The 26,983-nt window shown below is 47.1% G+C and overlaps 1 long non-coding RNA gene across 1 annotated transcript in view; it reads right to left on the bottom strand.

Annotated features, from left to right (window-relative positions):
* The window catches only part of LOC139007417 (uncharacterized), a 65,633-nt gene that overhangs the window by 32,349 nt on the left and 6,301 nt on the right, over positions 1-26,983 (bottom strand). Inside the window, exon 2 of the long non-coding RNA XR_011470850.1 lies at positions 25,576-25,635. This is a non-coding gene — a long non-coding RNA (uncharacterized lncRNA). The remainder of the gene's footprint in view (positions 1-25,575; positions 25,636-26,983) is intronic.

The following is a 26,983-nucleotide window of genomic DNA, read 5'->3' as shown; positions in this document are numbered from 1 at the left end:
GAATCCAGGTGAGAGATAATGGTGGCTTGGACCAAGGTAGTGGGAAAGAGGTAGTGAGAAGTGGATATAATTTTGAAGGTATAGCTAATAGAATTTGCTGTTAGGATAGTGTCAAGGGTGATGCCAAGGCTTTGGGCTTGAGCAGCAGAAGTATGGAGTTGCCTTTTACTGAAATGGGGAGACTTGAGGAGGAGTTTTGGGGTTGAGGGAGTCAAGAGTTGCATTTTAGATACATCAGTTAAAAACCCAAGTAGAGAAATATGTAGTCAGCATTTCAATATATGCAGTTCAGGAGGGTGGTCTGGAAAGGAGCTATAAACAGGGAGGTATTAGCATCTACTTGATATTGAAATCAGGAGACTGGATGAGAGGATCTATGGAATGAGTGAGAACAGGAGAGGGAAGAGTTCCAAGGATGGAGCCAAGAGGTCAAGTTGATGAGGAGAAAATGGCAAAGGAGACCAGAAAAAAGCAGCCAGTGACAGGAAGAGAGAAACCAGAGTGTAGGCTCCAGGAATGCTGGGAGAGGAAGTGCTTCCCAAAGGCGGGAGCGATGCTCCATGCCAAAGGAGGATGAAGATGCCCACCTTTATCCGCAATCAGGGAAATGCACATCAAGTGCACAGGAGAGAGCCCTAGGCGGTTTGGCTTAGTGGATAGAGCGTCATCCTGCGGACTGAAGGGTCCTGGGTTCGATTTTGATCAAGGGCACATACCTCAGTTGTAGGATCCTCCCTGAACCAGGCCCTGGTTGGGATTCATGCAGTAGGCAACCAATCGATGTGTTTCTCTCACATTACTATTTCTCTCTGTCTTTTCCTTTCTCTTCCACCCTCTCTAAAAATCAATGGAAAAATATCCTTGGGTGAGTATTTAAAGAAAAAGATCACATTTATACCAGTTAACTGGTAATAATTTGAAGCTTGTGAAGATCATATGGAAAGAGACTTTATTTAGATACAGCAACAGGCTGTCTTATATATGACTGGTAGAAGTGTAAGCAGGATCAACCATTTGGAAAACAATTTGGCTTTCTTTTTGTTATGACGTTACAGGATGACATTATACAATCCAGCAATTCCTCTCGTAGGTGTCACCTTCTGGCCACGACCTTCATTTTGCAGATGGGGAACAGAACCAAGGAGAGGGGAGGCCATTTGCACAATTAGGGACAGAACCAAGAGGAGAGCCCTTGCCTGGTAGTGTCATGAAAAGCCGTGTCAGGTAACTATGTCAAAGAGAAACAAACAGGTTCCGGAACTGTCTCTAGATCACATTGCTGTAAGTGGTGGAGTTGGGATTTGAACTCCAGTTTCACACTTTGAAACCCCTGCTCTTGTCACCACCCCTTGATGTTAAGGTTAACAGACACCCCAGACAGTACACAGACACAAACCCACACAGATATTTGCATTCCCATGTTTCCCTTTCCATGCTTCTCTTTTTAACTTCTCTTGAACCAAACTACCACCTTTCAATTCTCCCCACCCCCAACACACACACCCACAGTTCCAGACAGATCTGCCTCATGAAAACGTCACAGTGAGTGGAACAGCACCCTTTTATGGAGTGCTGTCTCTGTGCGAGGCATGGTGCTCATCAGATCTAAAGGGCAACAAACTTGCCAAACTGTTATAGGAGGGGGACAGGACACAGGCAAGAAAATGGGCAATTACCATCCAGAATAAGAAGTAATCTGATAAGAAACATCTGTATTACTTTCAACAATAAAGATAAATTTCAAAAAAAGATTCCAGAGTGGGGAAAAAGAAGTGATCTCATAGAGGCAGACGAGAACACCAAGAGCCACCATGAGGGTGCTGAAGCTGTAGGAGGGATCTTAGGAAATACTTCCCCAAGAAAGGGACATTTAAGCAGAGACCAAGGTATGACAAAGGCGTTAACCGAGGAAGGGCGCCCGACCCAGTGAACAGCATGTGCAGGGCTAAAGGCTTTCTAAAGCACTGATCTGATCAAACACCCTCTCCTCACCCCACCCCCATCCCTCCACCCCCATTAGCAGTCTTGCGTGCCCTCCCATTCCCAAATGAAAACATCCTAAACATGTCCTACATTCCGTTGGGGGCAACTTTGAATATCTATGGGACATCCAATGGAAGATGGCGAGTAGTGATGAGAGCCAAGAGTCTTGGGTCAGAAGGAAGATCTGGACGGGGGATAAGAGGAAAGTCAGTTAGCACATAATGACCGTTGACATGGATGAGCTCACCTAAGGAAAGGAGGCAGAATGGGAAGAGAAATGGGAACACCAAGATTTAAGGAATCAACATGTCCCCAGCCTGGTTTTGAAACCAGCATTAGGACTGACTTCTTATGAGTGGATTGTACTCGTGTGATTGCACTTAATCTCTCTGGCCTCAGTTTCCTTGTCTGTAAAATGGGCTAGTAATAGTACCTACTTCCTTGGGTTGTCTGAGTAGATGGGTTAGTACATGCACGTGCTTAGAACAGCACCTGACACATAGAGCTCAATAAATGTCCGATAAAAGAATAGGACGGGCTGAGGAGCGAATGGAACTCGAAGAGGTGGAAGGTGCTGGGTGTAAACTAGTCTTTCAAGAAGTCTGACTCTGAAGTGGAAAAGAAAACAGTAGCTGGAGGTGATGGGAGGAGGCGGTCATGAGAGGGTTTGCTTTTGTTTTCTTTTTCCACCCCATGCTACTTTGGGAATTCCTCCCTTCTGCATTTAAAAGAGTGACCCTCCCAGTTACTTTGGAAACCCTGTTCACCAAAGTAGTGGTTTCAGACCACCCCTCCCCCACCCCACCCCCACCCCCGGCGCTGTGGAAGGAGCCCCTGGAGCCACACAGTAAACCCCGCCCACCCGAGGGGGGACTGCCCACCTTGCTGCGGAGGAAACCCCACCACGCTGCCCTGGGAACCTCTGTGCTGGGTAAGGTGCACCCGTGCTACTTAGGAAACGCGCATTCTCTAGGGGGCCCAGGCACCACGCAAAGGGGAAGGAGCCCCCACATGCTACAGAGGGAGCTGCGGGATTTGGAGGGTGGCTCTCACCTCTCCATGGGGTGGAGGAGGCCGCCCAGCTACTTTGGAAACCCTGAGCCTCAGAGGGGCAGCCCCAGTTTCCCTGCGCTTGGGAGGGGTCCCTGCACTATGGAGGAAGCCCCACCATGCGGAGGGGGTCCCGACCCCCAGCATCGGGAAGAGAGTCCCCCGCAATACTTTGGAAACTCCTTGCACCAGAAGATGGCTCCCAGCCCTCCACGCAAGAGAGAGAGAGAGAGCTCCTCCCTCCCCCTCTCCCCCTCCCCCCTGCCCCACCTCCCGCTCTACTTTGGCAACCCCGCTCTCAGGAGAGGGAGCTCGCCCCTCCCCCAGCAGAGAGGGTTTACTTTTTAAAGACAGGAAAAATCTGAGCGTGTTCAAATGCTGATTGGAAGGAGCCGGGAGAGAGAGAGGTTGGAGACTTGGGGAGTTGGGGAGGAAGGCTAAGTAAACAGCAGAGCCGGTCCCTGAGGAGGCTTCTCTGCTCTTCTTTCTCTGCCCGAGAGAGGGCGGGAGGGAGGTGAGGTGGGGCAGATGCCAGTAAACGGGTGGGCGGGTGTGGCTGGGAGGCTGGGGAACCACCTTCTGTTTACTCCCTGTGGTGGAGGTGACCCATCAGCTGAGAATGTGGAGGTGGAGGAGAGAGGTTAGGGGAAATACACAAGACGCCCAAGTCTGTGGGCCGGAGAATAACCTCTCACTCGCAGGCCTGAACCATTCACAGGACAGTTTCTCAACGCGTCCTCATTCCATCCTCTCAACACCCCCAAGGAATGTTCTTGCCTTACCTCTCAGTGGAAGGAAACTGAGCCTGAGTTCAGGCCACACCCCTGCACAAACATGCACATAAACATTTGCACGCCCGTGCACGGGCGCTCAGGAAGAGACACACTCACGTGCACACACACCCTCCCTAGGGCCCTGGGGAGTCCAGGGCTGCTGCCCACCACCCCCTCTCGCCCTGGCTGGAAGGCCTTTCAGGATGCAAGGGCCGCCTTGCTACAGGAGGTTCTCAGATCTGCCCTCCACAAGGAGAAAAGTTAGTAAATGATTCACAAGTGGAAAAAAAACAACAACAAGGCTCAGGACAGTGGGAATAATATGCTAACATTTTTGTAATAAATGGGGTGGGAAGAATGTGTTTGCTTATATGTGCATAAAACATTTCTGGAAGGATGCCGAAAACTCAACTGTGGTGACCTCTGGGGAGGGGAGCTGCCAGCCGGAAAGGGAGGAGAATGTTCAGTGTATCCCCTTCTCTGCCTTTTGAATTTTGAAATAAATAAGTAAATGTATGCTTTAAATACAAACCAGTGGTCTGACTATTACGAGTAACGCCCCACAGCTGATCTACCTTGTGATGTCATGACTGAAAACCCTGTTCCACCTGTGGTCCCTTCGCCCTTCCTCCCTCTCCCCCTTGGCTTCTGGTCCAACTCTTCCCCCTAAGGAGCCTGAGGCCTCCCTGTGAACCACAGGAACCAGTGACACAGAGTGGCGGCCACGACCCTGTGAGTGCGACAGAGCAGACCATGGCAGGCCCGCAGTCTGGGACTGGCCTCATCCCCTTGGTTGCTACAATCACTCCTACTCAATTAGGTCAAACACTGGGGGATTCTTGTAAGGAACTGACAGCAAGAAGGATCTGAATGAATGGATTAGAAAACTGTGGTACATCTACACGATGGAATACTATGCTGATGTAAAAAAGAAGGAACTCTTACCATTTGCAACAGCATGGATGGAACTGGAGAGCATTATGCTAAGTGAAATAAGCCAGTCAATGAAGGAAAAATACCACATGATCTCACTCATTCATGGATAATAAAGACCATTACAAACTTTTGAACAATAATAGTTAGAGAGGCAGAGCTACCTCAAACTGATTGTCAAACTGAAGCGGGAAGGCCAGGGAGGGTTGTGGGGCAGGAGGGAGAGGGGTAAAAGATCAACCGAAGGACTTGTATGCATGCATATAAGCATAACCAATGGACATAAGACACTGGGGGGTGAGGGAGGCCAGGGGATTGTCAAGGGTGGGGGGGACACATATGTAATACCCTTTGTAATACTTTTAGCAATAAAAAAAATTTTAAAAAAAGAAAGAAAGAAAGAAAGAAAGAGAGAAAAGGAAAAAAAAAAAAAAAGAAGGATCTGAAGTATTCCAGGGAACCCAGAAACAGCCACACACGTGGGCCTCGTAATTCAGGAAGGGGACAGTGCTGGGGACCCAGGACATACCAGAGCCTGGATCACCTGGTCGGGGAGGGGGCTGCTGCTTTCTCTGCTCTTTCTGCTTCTGCCCCCTCTACCAGAAGGCCCAGCCCATCACCATGGCTCCAATATAGGCACAATCCCATCACAGGCCTTTGGGTGGGTGCCATTGCTGGACCAATCATCTGGAGCCAAAGGAGGCAGGGCCACATGGTTCAGGACAGTTCCTCTCAGAAGGGGCGGTGAGCAGGATGGTCATATAGAATCACAAAAATCCTTTGGACCCTCAGTCCTGGAGCCTTGGTTTACCCCTCCAGGCTGGCCCGGCCTCACCTAACCCCTGGAAACTGTGTTCCTGTGAACAGAGGCGAGGATACCTTCCCCAACTCTAAGAGCCAGAAAAATATCTCTGATATTTGTTACAAGGGAGAAACTCCAGATTTATAAATACTTGACTACAAAGAGCCCACACAGGCACACCCCTCCTCTCCTCTCCTCCTCTGCCACAGCCTCTGGTAGCCACCCTACTTGCTGCCTTTGCCAGGACTCCAGCGGTGGTGAAAACATTTGGAGATTTTGGACAACCCCTGCACACAAAAATAGAGAAAAGTAAGCCACAGAAACATCATGAGATTTTAAACCAGAAAGATCTACATTTTATTTCTCCGTCTGCTATATTTCACTGACTAGCTATATGATCTTAAGCAAGCCACTTAACCTCATTGAGCCTCAGTTTCTTTATCTGTGAGGTGGGAGTAATGAAACCTAATTCACAAGGTTGGCATGAGAATTAAAAGAAATCATGCATATGACAAAGCACTGATGCTCCACAAATGGCCCTTTCCTCCCTTCCCCCTTCTCGCTCCCCGCCCTTTCCTCTCCCAGCTTCCTGCAATAAATTCCCTCTGTTTAAGTTAACCAGAGTCCGTTTCTGTCAGCTGCAACCGAGAACACAGACTGAGAGAACCTGTGACCTTCTCTTCACCTCCACCTCACAGCCCCCTCATAGTGGACATGTCTCATGTTTTCTTGCTGCCCAACACTTTTGAATACCCTTTCTATGTTTGGGGAATTCCTGACTTGCGTTCCACTTTTCCCAGGTAGAAGCCTGAAAACTAGGTAGTAGGTATGTGTCCCAGGCTCCATCACCCAGAGGCAACTAAGTGAGGTTTCAAATAGTGAGTGAAGAAAGAGTGTGAGGAGGCAGGAACCACGTGGGATGCAATTGGTGACGGGGAAACAGGGGCAGCGGATTTGGGGCCACTGGAGAGGAGGTTCCAGTGGCTGGGGGATCAGTGTTGGCAGCGTGAGATGCACTGCCCTTGAGCAAGGGTGGTGGCCTTCTCAAGGTGACGCAGTCAGAGATATGGTGTGTGTAGTCTGCAAGCTAGGTTCTCTGGTCCTCCTGGAGGTTCCTTGGGAATCAAATGTGCTAAAATAAATTTCTTTTCTGACCAAAGCAATAATGAGTTCTATATTTTGCAACTTAAGAACATTGACACACACATATGTACAGTACGTGGCTGTTTTTATTTCAGCCTTATTGAGGAGTAATCTAGATATATAAAAGCCTAAGTGACCATCACAACCGAACAGGCTGTGTGGGGCAACCAGGCCAGCAGGGGTTTAGTGAGGGACGACCAAATGACTGAGCAGCAGGCTGCAAAGTTGACGGCACCCACAGCCAATAAGGAGGGAATATGCTAATTGACTGCCATGCCCTCAAAGATGGCGGCGCCCATAGCCACAAGATGGCAGTGCCCAGTCCCCTCAGCCCTGCCAGGGCGGCAGGCACATGGCAAGGCGCCTGCCTCTGGAATCCCCCAGCCACCCAGGGCTGACCCAAGGCGCAGGCAAGACTTGGATGGCGGCTGCCCAACCACCCAGGGCCGCCCAAGGCTCTGGTAACCAGGGCCAGCCGAGGCTTGCGCTGCCAGCAGTGGCAGCAACAGAAGTGTGATGAGGACATCACCTTCCCCTGATCGCTGGGTCACCTCCCATGCCTGAGGGCCCTAGGACTGTGAGAGGGGGAAGGTGGGCTGAGGGACCCCCCACCTTCAGTGCATGAATTTTCATGCACCAGCCCTCTAGTCCTATATAATCAAGAGGTAATATGCAAATTGACCATCATGCCCTTGCACAAGATGGCCACCCCTATGTGGTCAAAGATGGCCATCATGGCCAGCAGGGGAGGGCAGTTGGGGGCAACCAGGCCAGTAAGGGAGGGGAGGGGAGGGCAGATAGGGGCAACCAGGCCAGTATGGGAGGGCAGTTGGGGGTGACTGGGCCAGCATGGGAGCAGTTAGGCATTGATCAGGCTGGCAGGAGAGTGGTTAGGGGGTGATCAGGCTGGCAGGCAGAAGCGGTTAGGAGCAATCAGGCAAGCAGGCAGGTGAGTGGTTAGGAGCCAACAGTCCCGGATTGTGAGAGGGATGTCCAACAGTGGGACATCCCCCAAGGAGTCCCAGAATGAAGAGGGTGCAAGCTGGGCTGAGGGACACCTCTCCCCCCCAGTGCACGAATTTCATGCACTGGGCCTCTAGTTGACATATAAAATTGTAAGATATTAAAAGTGTACATTGTGGCGATTTGATATGCATGTACATTGTGAAAAGATTCCCTCATCTAGTTAATTCACACATTCATCATCTCACATATTTATCTTTTTTTTTATAAGATCTACTCTTTTAACAATTTCAATTATGCCATACAGTGTCATCATCTATAGTCACCATGTTGTACATTAGATCCTCAGATCTTATTCATCTTAGAGCTGAAGGTAGTAAAGTCCCAACTATTATATTGCTGTCTACTTCCCCCTTCATGTCTGTTAATATTTGCTTTCTATATTTAGGTACATCCAGGATGGGTACATAAATATTTACAAGTGCTATATCCTCTTCTTGGATTGACTCCTTTATCCACTATACAATAAACTTCTTTGTTTCTTATTACAGTCTTTGGCTTAAAATCTACTTTGTCTTTTATAACTATAGTTACCCTTGCTTTCTTCTTCTTCTTCTTCTTTTTTTTTTTTTTTTTTTTGTTAATCCTCAACCGAGGATATTTTTCTATTGAGTTTTAGAGAGAGTGGAAGGGAGGGGAGAGACAGAAACATTGATCTAAGAGAGACACATCCATTGGACCCCTCCCACACACACCCTGACCAGGGCCAGGGATCAAGCCTGCAACCGAGGTAGGTGCCCTGACCAGAATGGAACCCGTGACCCTTCAGTCCTCAGGCCAACCCTCTATCCACTGAGCCAAACTGGCTAGGGCAGACCCTAGCTTTCTTTTTATTCTATTTCCATGAAATAGCTATTTCCATACCTTCACTTTAAGTCTATATGTGTCTTTAAAGCTGAGGTGAGTCTCTTGAAAGCAGCATATAATTGGGTCTTATTTTTTATTCCATTCAGCTACTCTATGTCTTTTGATTGGAGGATTTAGACCATTTACCTTTAAAGTAATTATTGATAAGTTGAGACTTTCTATTGTCAATTTATTGTTTTCTGGCTGTTTTGTGATTCCTTTATTCCTTTCTTCTCTTGCTTTTTTCCCTTGTTATATAATGATTTTCTATAGTAGTATGTTTAGAGTCCTTTCTTTTGTGTTTTCAATAGGTTTTTGCTTTGTGATTATCATAAAACATTTGCTTTGAGATTTACATAAAACATTGTATATTTACAAAACTATAGTTTATGCTGATAACAACTTAACTTTGGATGCATACTAAAACTCTACATCTTTACTCTCTCCACGCATATATTTTATGTTTTGATGTCATAATTTACATCTTTTTACCTTGTGTACCCATTACCAAATCAGTGTATAGTTATTTTTAATACTTTTGTCTTTTAACCTTCATTCTACATTTATAAGTGATTTGCCCACCACCATTACATTAGAATATTCTGAATTAACTATATATTTACCTATACCAATGAGATTTATTTTTTTTATATTGATTTTTTTTTTTTTACAGAGAGGAAGGGAGAGGTATAGAGAGTTAGAAACATCAATGAGAGAGAAACATTGATCAGCTGCCTTCTGCACACCCCCTACTGGGGATGTGCCCGCAACCAAGGTACATGCCCTTTACTGGAATCAAACCTGGGACCCTTCAGTCCGCAGGCCGACACTTTATCCACTGAGTCAAACCAATTAGGGCTAACCCTTGGAATAGAAATTGACAGGATTAAAATCAACTGGTATAAATACAGATGTAACAAGACAACAGAAGACGGAACCTAGAAACAGAACCTAGCGAGAGAACCTGGCTGAAGAACCTAGAGACAGAACATAGCAGGAGAACCTGGATAGAACCTGGCTGGAGAACCTAGCAAGAGAACATGGACACAGAACCTGGCTGGAGATCCTAACCAGAACTTCTCTGGAGATCCTGACCAGAACTTGGCTAGAGATCCTGGCTAGGCTGCTGATCAACTGAACGCTGTCTCTGTGTCATTCCTTCTTCGCCGACTCCGTCTACACCTTTGGGGACCCCTGGACCTGTTGGGGTTGGACCCCAGCAGATAATATTTTTTCTTTCAGCACTTTGAATATGTCATGCCACTCCCTTCTGGCCTGCAAAGTGTCTGCTGAAAAATCTGCTCATAGTCTTATGGAGTTTACCTTGTACATAACAAGTTGAGTTTTCTTCTGCTGCTTTTAAAACTTCTCTTTAACTTTTGCAATTTAATTATAGTGTGTGTTAGTTTGGGTTTCTTTAGGTTAATCTTGCTTGGAACTTTCTGGGCTTCCTGCATGTGGATGTCTGTTTCTTTCATCAGGTCAAGGAATCTCTCAGCCATTGTTTCTTTGCATAAGCTTTCTTTCTCTCCCTCTTCTCCTCGGACTTCTGTAATGCAAATATTTCTATTCTTGATTGTGTCCCATAAGTCCTTTAGTTTTTTTTACTCTTTTTTATTTCTTTTTCTTTTTGTTCCTCTGATTGGATGAATTCCACTCTCATGTCTTTGAGTTTACTGATATTACCATGTTAGTCTGTTTTTAAACCCTGCTGTTGAATTTTTCAGTTCAATAATTATATTCTTCAACTCTGTGATTTCTGTTTGGTACTTTCTTTTATTTTCTATCACTTTGTTGAAAATCTCACCTTGTTTCATGCATTGTTCTCCTGACCTTGATGAACATCTTAATGACCATTATTTTGAACTCCTTATCAGAAAAATCACTTACCTGCATCTCATTAAGGTCTGTTTCTGAAGTTTTATCTCATTCTTTTGTTTGGTACGTATTCTTTATACAGTGGGGCCTTGACTTACGAGTGTCCCGACTAACGAGTTTTTCGAGATACGAGCCATCTCTCGGCCGATTTTTTGCTTTGAGTTTCGAGCTAAAATTCGGGTTACGAGCCAGCTTCAGATACCCCACCGCTAGTTGGCGCAGCGAACGTCACAGTGAACGCCACAACATCAGCCCAGCATCACGTGTCTCACTTGTTCACTTTTGATTTGACATACGAGTAATTTAAGTTACGAGCTCCGTCACAGAACGAATTAAACTCATAAGTCAAGGCCCCACTGTATTTATATTTTATACTTATATTTCTTCATTTTCCTTGACTTTCCGTGTTGGTTTCTGTGCATTAGAAAAAATAGCTACCTCTTCCAATCATGAGGGAGTGGTCTCGTGTAGAAGACAAACATTATCATTTAGCCCAGCCTGAGTGCTTGATTGTCTCTCAAAGCTTTCTCATTATCCAAGCTGTCTCCTTTATTCTTAGTGGCTCCCAGTAGTTGGAGATGTGCCAAGACCTGTCAGTTTCCCTCACAAGGACCTAGATGTAGGCTAATTGGAAGCCAAACTCTCAGGCAGCAGCTCTTAAAGTATGCAAATAAGCCTCTTTCATGGAAAGATTGGGAGATGGATGTTTCTATCTGCTATCTCTGCACTGAGCCCTGTTGGTCCTATGGATGAAGCCCCATCGGTTTTCAGAGCTAGTTGTTTTGGGGACCCATCTCTCAGATGGAAGTCTTAAAAGTTGGGTTACAAGATATTGGATCCAAACCCTTGGCTCCTTGAGGAGAAGGTGGAAATTGTGCATTCTTTCCCAATTACATGTTGCTGTGCTGGGACTGGATTTTTGGTGAAAGTGTGTCTCAGTCTTTTCACTCATTTTTATGTGGGTATTTTCTCATTCCTACAATGTGTAGAAGTCACTTGGCTCATTGCTGAATTTCATTCAGAGGGAATTATCCCCTTTGTTGCTGTAGATTCATTATGTCTGCAGAAGCAGTGAGTTCAGGAGACTTCTATGTCACCATCTTGAACCAGACAGTACCTGACAGTGTTTATGTTTTTATTTTGTTCCTATTTATTGAATTTATTGGGGTGACACCAGTCAACAAAATCATACAGGTTTCAGGTACATAATTCTACAACACATTATCTGAAAACTGTATTGTCTAAGTTCTAGCTGAGCTAAGAATCAAATTAACATGAGATAGACTAACAGGAAGAAATGTCCAAAACTTATTATGGATGTACATTTGGGGTGTCATAAGATATGAGACTCAAAGACACTTTGGGGTTGAGGTTTATATGCCATTTTGAACAGAGGACAAGGGGACAGGGGTTTGGGATTTCAAAGGGAAAGCAGGCAGTTCACAGGCAGATAAGAAAGAACAAACATGTGGCAAATAAATTCTTGCTGGGCCACCCAGAAACAATGGGACACAGAGGGGAATCTAGCACACAGATTTTTGTTTGCATCCTCCTTATCCAGGCACACATAATTCAAATGTGCTAAGTGAATATGTTAAGATTCCCTTTCTGAAGTGGTTCTTCTATTTTAATTCCTTTTTGTAAGGGAGAGGGACAAAGATTCTCAGTTTGTTTGTTTGTTTGTTTGTTTGATTGTTTGATTGATTGATTCTTAATAACCAGTTTAAAATCAATATCCCAAAAGGCATATTTTTGGGGTGGCAAAACTTTGGTCCCCTTCAATACCCAGTGGACTTGAAGAAAATGCTGAAACCTAGGCCCAACCCCACAAGAATTCTGACTGAATAGGCCTGGGGCTCAGCCTGGGCATTGGGATGATTCCAGTGTGCAGCTGAGGTTGAGCCACCACTGCTCTGAGGGGTGAGTAGGTGGCTTTTAAGAAGCTGTTCATGCCGAAACCGGTTTGGCTCAGTGGATAGAGCGTCGGCCTGCGGACTAAAAGGTCCCAGGTTCGATTCCGGTCAAGGGCATGTACCTGGGTTGTGGGCACATCCCCAGTGGGGGATGTGCAGGAGGCAGCTCATCGATGTTTCTAACTCTCTATCTCTCTCCCTTCCTCTCTGTAAAAAATCAATAAAATATATTTAAAAAAAAAAAAAAAAAAGAAGCTGTTCATGCATTTTTCTTGTGCAGCTGTATTTTTAAACTTCTGGTGTAGAACTCATTTTCTTCTAATTGGCTTTGAAGGGTGTCCTAGATTCTTCCAACAGAAGTACTCGTGTCACATGTGGGAACTGCTTCTGAAGGAGTCATGTCCCTTCTCAGCCTCTCCTGGCCTCTACCTTAGTTTAAGGGATTTCTCTCCTTACTACCCATCAGTATTCTCACCCACCAGTGGGGCTCATTTCTTGCAGGTTCTGGGCAAAGTGGTTACTCCTCTGAGCTCGTAACCTGGACCTGAGACCCTACCCTTGAACTCTGGAAGTTCAGACCAGCCAAGTTGGCAGCCCAAGGACCTTAGTGAGCCCTCATGTCTGTCTTCTTACCACAGGTCTCCACTAGACTGGGTTATTATGACCTGTGAGCTGCTTCCTTCCCTCATTTTTACTCTTGCATTATACCCTGGAGTAAAGCTATACCTGTCATTTCCCACCTTGATAGCCTTTCCTGTTTGTCTTTGAATACTAGGTGTTATCTTGGATTCTAGGTGCACACACTAGGTATTAGGCTAGGAGTCTAGGGACCTTGATTCTGGACTAACTGTGTTCCCTGGGTCATATCACACAACCTCTCTGACTTTCAATTTCCTCATGTATTTAATGGGCTGATGTATCCTGCCACCTCACAAGACTGCTGTGTGGTTCAAACAGGATAGTCTGCAAACATGTGCTTTGGTGGCTGCAAATTGTGACACCAATGTTACCTATAGTCATCAAGTTGAAATCTCTTTCCTAGTTGGCAGAGTGAAGGGTAATTTGCCCTTTCTTAGAGAACACCCAAGCTGGTATTAAAGTCCCTGACAATGATATATCATAGAATCTTGTCTCCCTTCCTCATTGAATCAAAATGTATTCATTGAGAGCCTACTGTATGTACCCAGCACAGTGTTAGGTATTAGGGGATCCTCAGTCATTTGTTGGGAAGTAAGGCAATCCACATAAAAAAAGAAGTGAGAGAGTGCTATAAGCAGTGAATGCTTCAGGATTTCTGAGGGACAGTTTAGCATAAAAGGTCAGAGAATAAATGCTTTATGCAGAGGAGGAACCTGAACCAGACAAGCTCAAAAGGACAGGTTGGAATTAGATGGAGGGAGAGAAGGATCTGGGCAAAGGAAGGTGCCCTGTGAGAGGATATAGAGCTGAGCTGAGAGAGAGAAAATTGGATTGGCAGGCCACCCTTCACCCCAGTTTCTATAGTAACCCAGCTCAGCTAGACTGACTGGGCATGGAGGCCTCTTAGGCACCAGCATTAAAAAAAATGGTGTCATGAATCAGTCACTGAACAAAGTTATGCCCTCCCCCCACCCCCACCCCCGCCTTTTTTTGTTGTTCATCTTCACCCGAAGATATTTTTCTATTGATTTTCCGAGGGAGTGGAAGGGAGGGGAAGAGACAGAGAGAGAAATATTGATGTGAGAGAGAGACATCAATTAGTTGCCTCCCACATGCACCCTGACCAGAGCCTGCAACAGAGGTATGTGCCCTTCCCCAGAATCAAACCTGGAACCCTTCAGCTCTATTCACTGAACCAAACCAGCTAGGCCTCCTTTGCTTTTCTAAGCAAAAAGACCATCCTTATTCCAGTAGTCTCCTCTTAAGGGAGACCCGGTGCCCTACCCCTCTGGAATCCACCACTCACTAGTAACCATTTTTGATGCATTGACAAGGAAGGATGAATAAAAACCCTTTCTTCCCATCCCACTGGCATGGGGCCAAGGCAGGGCAGCCACACTTTGATATGTCCTTATGTTGTCAACACAATAAAAGTTGCTTATTGACAACATTCTAAATGTGTTAGGTTGCTAGGTCACTCCTCATCATGTCTCCCCTTCAATCCTCTCTCCTTCACTCTGGGTTCTCTGGCATCCCCTATGCCGCCTCATGCTGTTACTTCCTCCCCATTCCCTCCCTCCCCAACATAACATGGTCCCGCCCTGCCCAAGTGCCCTCTAGCCTTCACTTAGAGCCGCCATCCATTGTTCTCCTAATAAACAGTTCTTGGGATTGGGATGCAACTAGGGAAATCACTCTGTTTGGGGCCAAGGAGGAAGGAAAGAGGGACGGGATGGGAAGGGTGGGTGATGGAAAAAGTGACTTTCCCACCATTCCCTGGACTTGGGCCTGGAAGGCAGCTCACAGTAGTTGCCGTGGTGATGGCAACCACTGGTTCCCCTTTCAGAACTGAAGAATGTTGCCTGTGCCTTTCCTCCCTACTCCAATACCTCAGTCCCTTCTCCATCTGCTTTGCGACATAGTTGGCTGATCTTTGAGACTTGCTTCTACTGGGCTCCCTTGCCCTCTGGCTTCCAATCAGCCACTGGGAGGCACCAGCAGGTCCTGGAGCATGAGAGGAGAGTGGAGCTGGCACTCGCCTCCCTGGCTCACTTGCCACTGCATTGCTGATGGACAGTGACTTCCTTCTTCGCCTAAGGGCACAGCTTTAGGCCTTGCTGGCTCCTGCCCCCTTCCCCTTGCTTTCTCATGCATCAGCCCCAGGGTGCTTCACTATCACTGGTTGGTTTCCCTCAAGCCTGCCTGTCCCTCTATGATTAGCCCTTCCAATAAACTTCCTCGGTCACCCCTATGGCTGAGTTCCTTCTGTGTGCTGCTGAGACCTGACTGATACAGAGAATGTCTTAACCACAAGGAAGGAAGGTGGTTGTCTCAGGACTCCTTTCTTGGTGGTCAGGGCTCTGGCAGATTGGCTGTGTGGGTGGGGTATCCTTTCAGGTATAATTTGAGATGTACCCAGAAGCCTGTCCTGCCCAGAAATAGCAAGGCTGCAATCCTGAAGCTAGAGGGCCATTTCTTTGGATTAAAACGTGTCTCTGTAAAGAGCCCACATTCCCTAGGAAGGAGAGTATTTTATCTTGTCATTCATCTCTCAACATGTCTCAGTTTCATCAGGTGAGAGGTTTGACTGAAAGCTCTATAAATGCAAGGACTGTGTCTGTTTCATTGTGCAGACATGGGTAGCATGGGGCCTGGTGAAGAGCAGCCTTAAACATCTGTTGAATAAATGTATTCGCCATTCAACAAGTGTGTTTCGGGTGCTAACTATGTTCCAGGCATTGTTCTAGGTGCTTGGGATATATGAGTGAACAAAAGAAAGATCCCCCTCAAGGAGAGAAACAGACAATAAATACCACTCAAGCAAAAAATACACACACACACACACACACACACACACAAACACATATATGTATATACATATAATGTTGTAAAATTATGAGTGCCATAGAAAAATAAAAAGAGCAGGTTTGAAAAATCAGGGGTGCTAGAGAGCTGTTATTGAAATTTTATGGAGGTTGGTCAGGGAAGGCCTTATTAGGAAGGTGACATTTGAGCAGACTTGAAGGAGTGGTGAGACAGTTCTACAGCTATGGAGAGGGCAGAGTGATACACACAAGAGGGAATAGTCAGGGCAAAGACCCCATGGCTGGAGTCTGCCTGGCACCAATGAGGAACAATAAAAAGCAAAGTATGGCTGACTGGTGTTGCTCAGTGGTTGAGTACGGACCTATGAACCAGGAGGTCACAGTTTGATTCGGATCAGGGCATCTGCCTGGGTTGTGGGCTTGATCCCCAGTAGGGGGTGTGCAGAAGGCAGCTGATCAATGATTCTCATCATTGATGTTTCTATCTCTCTCCTCCTCTCCCTTCCTTTCAAAATCAATAAAAAGATATTTAAAAAAAAAAAAAAAAGGAAAGTGTGTTTGGAGTGGCATGGGGAGGTAGTTTGCCATGACATCTTCTTGTTTCTTTTTGGGGGCCTGACCTATCTTTCAGGGCCTCTCACCATGGCCCTTAGGCCTCCAAGGCCTGCCACCCCCACTGGAGAATACCACTGAACCACATAACCCCATTCAGACTTCCGTCCCATGCTCTGAGCAGCGAAATCTCTTCCTGTTTCCTTAGTGTCTCTGAACTCCGAGACAGTTTCATAAGAAAGCAAAGTCTCCTTACAAATGAGGTAAGTGTGGCTCCTAGGAGTTTTATCAGTGGATATTTGAAAATCCACCCACACTGGTGAAATTCAATGCAGTGTAACACGCTGTATTAAAAACAAGCAATGAGTACATTCTGTTTCAATGAGGGAGGCAGACAGAATCCTATGATATGCCATTGTCAGGGACTTCGATACCAGCTTGGGTGTTCTCTAAGAAAGGGCAAATTACCCCTTACTCTGCCAACTAGAAAAGAGATTTCAACTTGATGAATATAGGTAACATTGGTGTCACAATTTGCAGCCACCAAAGCACATGTTTGCAGACTATCCTGTTTGAACCACACAGCAGTCTTGTGAGATGGCAGGATACATCAGCCCATTTAATACATGAGGAAATTGAAAGTCAGAGAGGTTGTGTGATATGACCCAGGGAACACAGTTAGTCCAGAATCAAGGTCCCTAGACTCCTAGCCTAATACCTAGTGTGTGCACCTAGAACCCAGGATAACACCTAGTATTCAAAGACAAACAGGAAAGGCTATCAAGGTGGGAGATGATGTTACCGACGAGACCTCGGTTTTGGCCTTCTTGAAGGAAAGGTTTCAGTCAAGAGACAAAGTGCAGCAAAGCAATCAACAATTTATTGGCCACAGCAAAAGCACACTCAGATGGGATGTTTATTAAAGCTGGGGCAGTGAAGCAAGGAAGGGCTTAGCATAGAAGAAGTAAAAAGAGAACCTAGGCTGGGCTGCTTTGACTCACTGAGAAGTCAGAGAAAGGGGGGTCTTGGAGACAGGTTCAGGGGGTTAGACTATCAGGAGCTGCCATAGCCTATTGCTCCCCTCGTTGCAGGTTTCTGTGGGGGTCCTTCACCCCTGTGAGAGAAGAAGAGAGGGAAGAAGAGGGAGGAGGGAAAGGTGTGGGCTTGCTCCCCATAGGGAGAGGTGCTGGGTCCTTCATCCTGAAGGTATTTCTCTCTCTCTTGTAGGTCGGAATCTTAAGGGAGTTCTCAGGGGAGGATTCCAATAGACTACAGTGGGGCCTTGACTTACGAGTTTAATTCGTTCCGTGACGGAGCTCATAACTCAAATTACTTGTATGTCAAATCAAAAAGTGAACGAATGAGACTCGTGATACTGGGCTGATGTTGTGGTGTTCACTGTGACGTTCGCTGCGCCAACTAGCAGTGGGGTATCTGAAGCTGGCTCGTAACCCGAATTTTAGCTTGCAACTCAAAGCAAAAAATCTGCCGAGAGACGGCTTGTATCTCGAAAAACTCGTTAGTCGGGACACTCGTAAGTCAAGGCACCACTGTATTTATCAGCTTTCCAGGTGTGCTCTTTCAGGGTTTCGGTCTCCACTGATTGGGGCCAGGACAGAGTCATTAGTCGATACAGCTGATCCTGAGGCAGCCATGGTGTCACTTGTCTAGTTTTGCTGCTTTTCTGGGCCTGGAGCTGAAACACAACGGAGGCCTAGATGTTATCTTTGGTGAGGAAAAGTCAGGGGACCTAAGCCACATGACTAGCGATATGAAAAGTCACGGGTTCAAACCACATGACCAGTGCTAGGGGAGCAAAGGTACCCTGGGGGCAAGGTCATTGTTTTCCCAGTTTTGCCTTTTGCTGGGCACTAGGGCTTTCCGCCCTAGTGACCTGTACCTGGCCCATTGTCCTTGCTTTGCTCACGTCTGCCTCACGGCCTATTACAATGACAGATACAGCTTTACTCCAGGGTAGAATGCAAGACTGAAAGGTGAGGGGAGGAAACAATTACTCCACCCAGCTCACAGGTCATAATAACCCAGTCTAGTGGAGACCTATGGAAAGAAAACAGACATGAGGGCTCACTAAGGTCCTTGGGCTGCCAACTTGGCTGGTCTGAGCCTCAGAGTTCAAGCGTCTCAGGTCCAGGTTGTGAACTTGTTAACGTAAAAAAAAAAACATTGAAACCTGTAAAGAATTTTGTGAGTTTATTTGAGCCAAACTGTCGACATATGCCGGGAAGCAGAACCTCAACGGGTTACAATTGTATTTATACATTGCAATCAAAGGAGGGACATAGGTGAGTTACATGAAATTATACTTAGGTGGGTACAGGAACAATTAACGTGATAAATGAAGGAATCTGTGGTATCTGTCCCGGGGCCCAGCACATTTGGTTGTGCCCCAGGGGCTCCATAAAAAGGGAAGTCACAAGTTACCCAGACATTTCAAGGATATGTTATCATAGATGCAAAAAGACAGATAGGCTCAGTTACGGTAAAGGTTGACCTTGTCAGTGAAGATACTGGCCTAGGACGTAACTGCCCACCGTAACTGCTTTTAGTTAAAGTTTAATTTCAGACCATCCTTCGTGGTTACTTTAGGTCTCCGAGTTTGCAAGACTGCCATGCAGACCTCCCCTGAGCTTGTCAGGTCAGCATGTGGCCCCTTTCGTCCACAAACTCAAAGGAGTGACCGCCTTGCCCAGAACCTGCAAGAAAAGACCCCCACTGGGTGGATGAGAATACTGGTGAGTGGTAAGAAGAGAAATCCTTTAAATTGAGGTAGAAGCCAGGAGGGGCTGAGAAGGAACATGACTCCTTCAGAAGCAGTTCCCACATGTGACACGAGTACTTCTGTTGGAAGAATCTAGGACACCCTTCAAAGCCAATTAGAAGAAAGTAAATTCTACACCAGAAGTTTAAAAACTTCTGTTTGAGCGGCGACCTATGAACCAGGAGGTCATGGTTCAATTCCCGGTCAGGGCACATGCCCAGGTTGCAGGCTCGATCCCCAATTCAGGGCCTGCAGGAGGCAGCTGATCATTGATGTTTCTATCTCTCTCTCCCTCTCTGAAATCAATAAAAATTTTTTTTAAAAGTAAAACAAAAAACCCACACAGCTGTACAATGCATGAGCTGCTCCTTAAAAGCCACGGACTCACCCCTTGGAGCAGTGGTGGCTCAACCTCGGCTGCACACTGGAATCATCCTGATGCCCAGACTGAGCCCCAGGCCTCTTCAATCAGAATTCTTGGGGGGTAGGGCCTAGGCATCAGCATTTTCTTCAAGTCCACTGGGTATTGAAGGGGACCAAAGTTTTGCCACCCCAAAATATGCCTTTTGGGATACTGATTTTAAGCTGGTCACTAAGAAACAAAAGACTCAGGAAAAACCTTTGCCCCTCCCCCTTAAAAAAAAGGAATTCAGCCCTGGCCTTGTGGCTCAGTTTGTTGGGTGTCATCCCATGCACCAAAAGGTTGCCAGTTTGATTCCTGGGCAGGGCACATGCCCAGGTTGGGCGCTTGATTCCTGGTAGGGAGTGTGCAAGAGGCAGTTGGTAGATGTTTCCCTCTCACATCGATGTTTCTCTTCTTCTCCCTTCCTCTCTCTCTAAAATCAATAAAAATATTTTTTAAAGAAATTCAGATAGAAGAACCTGCTTCAGAAAGGGAATCAGCATACTCACTTAGCACATTTGAATTATGTGTGGCTGGACAAGGAGGATGCAAGCAAACATCTGTGTGCTAGATTCCTCTCTGTGTCCCATTGTTTCTGGGTGGCCCAGAAAGAATTTATTTGCCACATGCTTGCTCTTTCTCATCTGCCTGTGAACTGCCTGCTTTCCCTTGGAAATCCCAGACCCCTGCCAGCCTTGTCCTCTGTCCAAAATGGCATATAAACCTCTGCCCAGTGTGTGCTTGAATCTCATATCTTATGACACTCTAGATCAATGGTCGGCAAACTGTGGCTCGCGAGCCACATGAGGCTCTTTGGCCCCTTGAGTGTGGCTCTTCCACAAAATACCGACTTCTGCGCATGGGCCACGAAGTTTCAATCGTACTGTACGTGCGCGCCCGCATGTGGTATTTTGCGGAAGAGCCACACTCAAGGGGCCAAAGAGCCTCATGTGGCTCGAGAGCCGCAGTTTGCCGACCACTGCCCTAGATGAATAGCCATAACAAGTTTTGGACATTTTCTCCTGTTAATCTATCTCTTGTTAATTTGATTATTAGCCCAACTTAGAAGGTGGGAGGGAAATTGTTGTGTTGGGGTTTTTTTTGTAGCCCCACAGTTTCAATGTACAATCAAGGTTGAGAATCATTACTCTCCAATGGGCTGGGAATCTTTGTGTTTAACAAATGCTCCCCAAGTGATTCTAATGAACCCCAAGTCCACCTCACTCTGTTGAAAGGTATTTGGGAAACTTTGCTAACGGTAACTTTCTCTAAAGCGGCAAGGATAGTCTACCAAACCAGCAAGGGGGAATAGTGGGGGCTAGGTCCTGGGGCCATAGAGATAACTAGCAAGGTAACCAAAGTCGCTCTCGGCGATTCTCTCCTGGCACTGTGGCCCAAGTTAAGGAATTTTCAACAAGGACCCGAGGAAAAACTACAGAGGTTAGGGCACTGCAGTAGCAGAGCCAGCAAGGCCTCCTCCCCCAGAGCTGGGAATAACACTGCTCTTCAGACTCCCTGAGGATGCAGACCACTTCCAGTATATTCCTGGTGCTACCAGGAAACAACAGACCCAAAATGGAGTCACTTTTGCTAAGCCCCAGCACGACTTAACACCTGACCTAACTGCTGCTCCAGCCTCTCCCAGGAGTGGAATTTTAAACCAGTCAGTCTGGAATTTCCTGGTCAGCATTAGTCAGGTAACCTGACTGATAAGTCCCCCCTCCTGCCTTCTCCTAAGGGATGATGACTTGGCCTGAAATAATCCACTCGTAACTTTCTTTTTTTATTTTTTATTTTTTCCCGCCCCCAACTCGTAACTTTCTTGTCCCACCCCCTTTCTGCCCATCCGTTTTGTATAACTCCTCAGAGTGCCCTTCTATGGCTGCTAGATTCATGAGTCCCTCAATAGAGCCAAGTAGGTCTTCAGATTTACTTGGTTTAATGTTGGTCTTTAACACTAGACTCCACCAATACTTGAAGTCAGGGAGGGGGTGGGGGGGGGGGGGGAGTCTGACTTTACTTCCTATACATCCTAGCTGTGTGATCCTGTGCAAGTTACCTAACTTCTCTGAGCAGCTGTTTCTTCAGCTGCCATATGGGGATGATAATAGTATTTGTCTTAGTGTAGTTGTGAGGATCAAATGAGGTAATTAATACACGAAGAGCACTTGGAACAATACTCGGCACTCCATAAGTGCCCTATAAAGATTAGTTAATATCACACACACACACCTGACTGCGTGCCAGGCACTATTTTAGGTACTTTCCATGCACCTTGTGAGTGGGAGGCCGGCACCCAGGAGCTCCGGGCTCCTCCCTGAAGCCTTTGGACACAGGTCAAGTCCCTCCCTGGGCTGGACCCACCAAGCAAGAGCTCGGCATCGTCTCTCGAAACTTGAACTTGAACACTGCATGGTTTGAGCCAAGTCCTCTCTGGGCACCTTCTCCAACCTGCATTTAGGACGCAGGGGTTCCTGTTCCTTCGGATTTACTCTGAGAAGAGGCGAAAACACCCCGCCACACCCAAAAACAGAGCAGGCTCTCTCCCAGTGGTTTTGGCAGGGGCATGCTTCCCTCGGCGCCACCACAGCCCAGCCCTGGCACGGAGAAGTCCGCGGATCCCAGCCCAGGCCCAGGCGGGGTCCTGAGCCGGTTCTGGAGAGATGCAAGTCCCGAAGGGAGGGTGGGGGACCCCTCCCCGGCCCGCAGGGAGTGCCACCCTGGCCCAGCCCAGAGCCTCCCCGCGGGGCCGCGCCTGGCTACGCACACACACACCCCCTCTGATCTCGCCCAGAGGGACCTTTGTCTCCTGCAAGAAAGGGAACCCCGGGAGCGCAGCCGCCCTGGGATTCCGGGGAGAGGCCTGGCCCTGGCCCCAGAAAAGGAAATGCAAGCCACCCGGCCAGGAGCGAACGCCGCGGGAGCCACTGGCCGCTCCGAGCGCAGCGGGAGGCAGGCCGAGCCCGGGTTCCCGGAAAGCCCGCGGCCCTGGACAGGGGCGACAGTGAGGCCCCGAGGGGCCGGGCCGAGGACGCTCCCAAGGGTCAGCTCTGGGCGGGCGCCCGGGGGCCGCCGCAGGGGGGGTGGGGGCGAACAACGTTGGGCGCAGGAAACGGACCAGGGCTGACTCATCCTCCCACCAACTCAGTGAGTCACCCGGGAAGCTCGGCCCCACAAAGTGGCCACTGTCCCGCCCGTCCCACCCGTCCCGCCCGGGCCGGTCCGCGGCGCCCCCTCGCGGCCACCTGGAAGCGCAGCCAGGCGCCCCGGCCCCGCTGCCCCTGAGTCCCCGCACCCTCTGGGCTTCCAACGCCTCTGCGCGCTCAGACCCTCGCTCTGCTCTTTACCGGCCTCTGAGACCAGCAAGATGCCGACAGTGAGGGAATCTAGGGGGAAACTACATGGAGTTCCCTGTAGTACTTTTCCATTTTCTTGTAGATGTGAGCATTTTTTAAAAGATGAGTTTCCTGGCCTTTTCCTGGGGACCCCAACCCAAGGCCAGTTTGGAGCTGGACATTGGCACGGCCTCCCCACCCACGCCAGCCTCCAAGAGGAAAGACTAGAAATACCCCTTAGCTCCCTGGAGCCAATCAGCGGCCTAACCTGCTACCTCTGTCCCCACCTGGGACGTGAATTCTCCACACCATTCCCAACGTTAAGCAAGTATTTTCATACACTCCTCAACAAACAGTACGAAATGAGCTCTGTCCGCTATGGCTCAGTTGTTGAGTGTCCTCCCAGGCACCGAAAGGTCTCAGAATGGATTCCTGGGTCAGGGCACATGCCCGGGTTTCCCACTCGATCCCTGGGGTGCAGGAGGCAGCTCTCTCATCTATCTCCATCCTCTCTCTCTAAAATCAATAAAAACATTTTTTTTAATGAACTAAATGAAAGAATGGATGCGGGACTTTGGAGCACAGGGGGGCAGGCAGAAGGAATAATGTGTCCCATCCTCTCTTCCTCCAGCTACACTTATGCCTAGAAATCTCACAAAACTTGCTCATCTAGGGACTCAGTCTTCTTCCACCTCCTTCACCCTCAAGGAGCTAAGCACTAAAAGTGATCACCCACCTGCTCACCATGCCAGTTCCAGGTGGATTCCATGCCTGGCACCCAGCAGCCTGACTCCCAGCAGCCTGACTCCCAGCCCTTGGTCTGGTACAACTACCCATTTCCCCTGCCTGGTGGGGCCTGGTCCTGAGACAGCAAGAATTCACTGGAGATAACAGGGGACTAATGATGGTGGCCAACGTTTACCCAGTGCCATGTGCCAGTCACATGTGCCATGATAAGCCTCTTATACTGTAACGCCCAGGACGCAAGCCGCTGTCACAAAGAACCAAGAGACGCTTCTCATGCAAAAGGCAAAGGGTTTATTTAGTTTCCAACATGTTGGGGCTTACAGCTTACTCTGAACGCAGCAGAGCAGCGGCTGTCAGCCCTGACTAAGAGTTTAAGCACAGGTTATATACTCCTCTAGCAAACGGGGGGAGCAAACGGGGGAAGCAAACGGGGTCATTCTTCTGGGAATCTTGGCGCCGTTGTGAATTAATGCCTGTCTGGTTTCTTATCAAGTTGTTTTTCAGTTTACTCCCGGGCTGCGGCCATCTCCCGTAACCTCCCTGGCTGCAGCTGTCTCCCATAAAAGTTGATTGTTTCATCTCCCCCTTCTGACCTTCCTGATTGCCCTGGTGCCGTTAAAATGTAACGCTCTGGTTATATTGGCGCCTCTCAATACATATTGTTTTATTTAATATACACAGCCGCCTTGGATAAGTGCTATTATGTATCCATACTTAGAAAAGGAAATAAAAGCTTAAGTATGACTTGAGGACATTTGTAGAGCTCTTAATTATTTAGGCAACACTTACATTTAATTCCACAACAATTCGGGGAATGCCGGACTCCCCCCCCCCGCCCCAATTACAGATCAACCAAACGGAAAAGTAAATGATTTGTTCAAGGTCACACAGCTCAGGCCTCACACAGCCAGTCCTCAGGTTCTTTCCATTTCCCTCCACCATCACCCCCCACGTCTCCCTGCCCCAAGCAACAAAAGTGACTCACTCTCTTAACTCACTTCTCATCCAGATTCCAGTAGCCATGAGTAATTTAATCTGCTGGTAGCTTTTGCATTTAGAACAAACCTAAACAAATACCCCTGCTAGGCAACCAGCTCCACGGGACAGGGATTTTTATTTTTATTTTTATTTGTAAGAGAGAGAAAGGAAGGGAGCGAGCGAGAGGAAAAAACCACCAATTACTTATTGATGCATTCATTGGTTGATTCTTGTATGTGGCCCGACTGGGGATCAGACCCACAACCTTGGTGTATCTGGATGATGCTCTGATCAACTGAGCTACACAGCCAGGGCAGGACAGGGGTTTCTTTTTCTCTGTTTTGTTCACTGATATCTCTCCAACACCTAGAAGACTGAGTCTCTACATATCTTGGGGCTCAATAAATTGGTGTTGAATGAATGAAACTCTACACCAAAAGAGACCAGGTGGCTCCTTTCAGACCTCAAATAGATTGGAAGATAGGGAACTAAAGGGTTGGGGGAGGGGCCAATTCTGCTCCTAAACCTCTCCAGGAAGGAAAGACGCCCCCTAGGGCTGCTGTAACTGCCAGTCTCTCTCACATGATGTTTCTCTCTCATTCTCACTCCATCCCTTCCACTCTTTCTAAACATCAACGGGAAAATACCAACAGAAGAAGATTAACGACAAGGAATAAATTTTTAAAAAGACAATTGAAAGCAGAGACTTGAAGAGATATTTGTACACCCATGTTCAGGGCATCATTAGTCACAATACCCAAAAGGTAGAAGCAACCCAAGTATCTATAGACAGATGACTGGATAAACAAAATGTGATATATATATATATATACAATGGAATATTATTCTGCCCTAAAAAGGAAGGAAATTCTGACACATGCTGGAACATGGATGAACCTTGGGGACATTATGCTAAATGAAATGAGTCAGTCTCACACACACACACACACACAGCCTGTCTAACTCCACTTACGTAAGTATCTGGAGTAGTCAAATTCATAGAGACAGAAAATAGAATGGTGGTTGCCAGGGCCTGGATGGGAGAGGGTGGAAAATTGTTGTTTAGTGAGTAGAACATTTTAGTTTTGGAAAATAAAAGAATTCTGGAAATGGATTGCACAACAATGTGAATGTACTGAACACTACGGACCTATAAACTTAAAAAAATGAAGATAGTAAATTTGATGTTTTGTGATTTTTTGCAATTAAAAATAAAATGGAAAAACATAAATTAACTCAAGCTTCCCCCCTGCTTTAAGCCCTATGATGGCTTCCCATTCCTCTGAAAATGAAATCTGAATTCCTTACCTGGTCTAGAAACCCTGCTGACTTCTGTTTCCCTGTCACTCTCACCCTTGCTCATGGTGCCCTGCTCAGCCACTCTGGCTGCCTCTGACATGTGTACCCAGGTGCTATCTTCTCATCTTCCCACTGCAGGCTCCTTCATTCTTTACCCCGGCCTAACACCCTATTCCCTCAGATAGGCCTTCCCTTGCCAACCTATCTGTAGATTTCCCCATTTTTCTATGTTGTTATCCTCTGTTTATTTCCTGCAGGGCACTTTTCGCAATTTGCAGTTGCATAATTATTTGTTTACTGACTGTGTCCCATTAACATGACCACCACAGCCACCACCTCCAGGTGCTAAGCTCCAAAAAGGCAGGAAACAAAGTTGTGTGTTCTCCTCACATGGCTGGACCCACACAGCCTCTCATACATCTTTGCTAAGGAGTGAATGAGTCTCTCATTTTTTTCTCTGTGTAGTAACAGAGCAGTGAGGGTCAGCCATTCCTGGAACTAAATCCCAGACTCTTAATAGCCATGTGACCTGGAATAAAGCACTTGAACTTCGGGTTCAAAGGGAATGGAATATCTTGCAAGGTAGTTTGGGGAGTTATTATGTGAAATAACATATGAAGTGCTTGCTACTGGTAGGTAGATGTCAGCAGCTTAGTACCTAACAGCACTATGTTCTACACCTTCAAGGGGATACATTACATTCTACACTTCAGGGGATACTATTGCTTTGGGGGATGGGGAGGTCACAAATCACTTAGAAAGTTTGATTTAAAATATAAAACCTTTTTCTAGATAGAAAAATGCAGCTAGTGTTCACTGACCATCAGAAGCCTGACCATAATATCAAGTTAAGAATCCTGAATATAGCAGAGAAAAACAAAATTAAAATGACGGAAGACCTGAGGGTTGGGTAGTGTTCAAGAATGCCTGGAGGAAAGAACTCTAACTAGACCCACTGGTCCAAAGCAGGCATCCTCAGTTCTACAGTGCCCCCTGGTGGTGGGCTTTAACTATCGCATAGGACACCCAGGCCAGAGGAGGAAATAGCATTCTGTGGGGAAGTGCTCCAGGGTCCACTCTCA

This window comes from Myotis yumanensis, unplaced genomic scaffold (assembly GCF_028538775.1).
Source record: "Myotis yumanensis isolate MYYU_CA2020_CCGP unplaced genomic scaffold, mMyoYum1.0.hap1 SCAF_3, whole genome shotgun sequence".
Classification (NCBI taxonomy): Eukaryota; Metazoa; Chordata; class Mammalia; order Chiroptera; family Vespertilionidae; genus Myotis; species Myotis yumanensis.
This window is presented reverse-complemented; position numbering and strand designations above follow the sequence as displayed.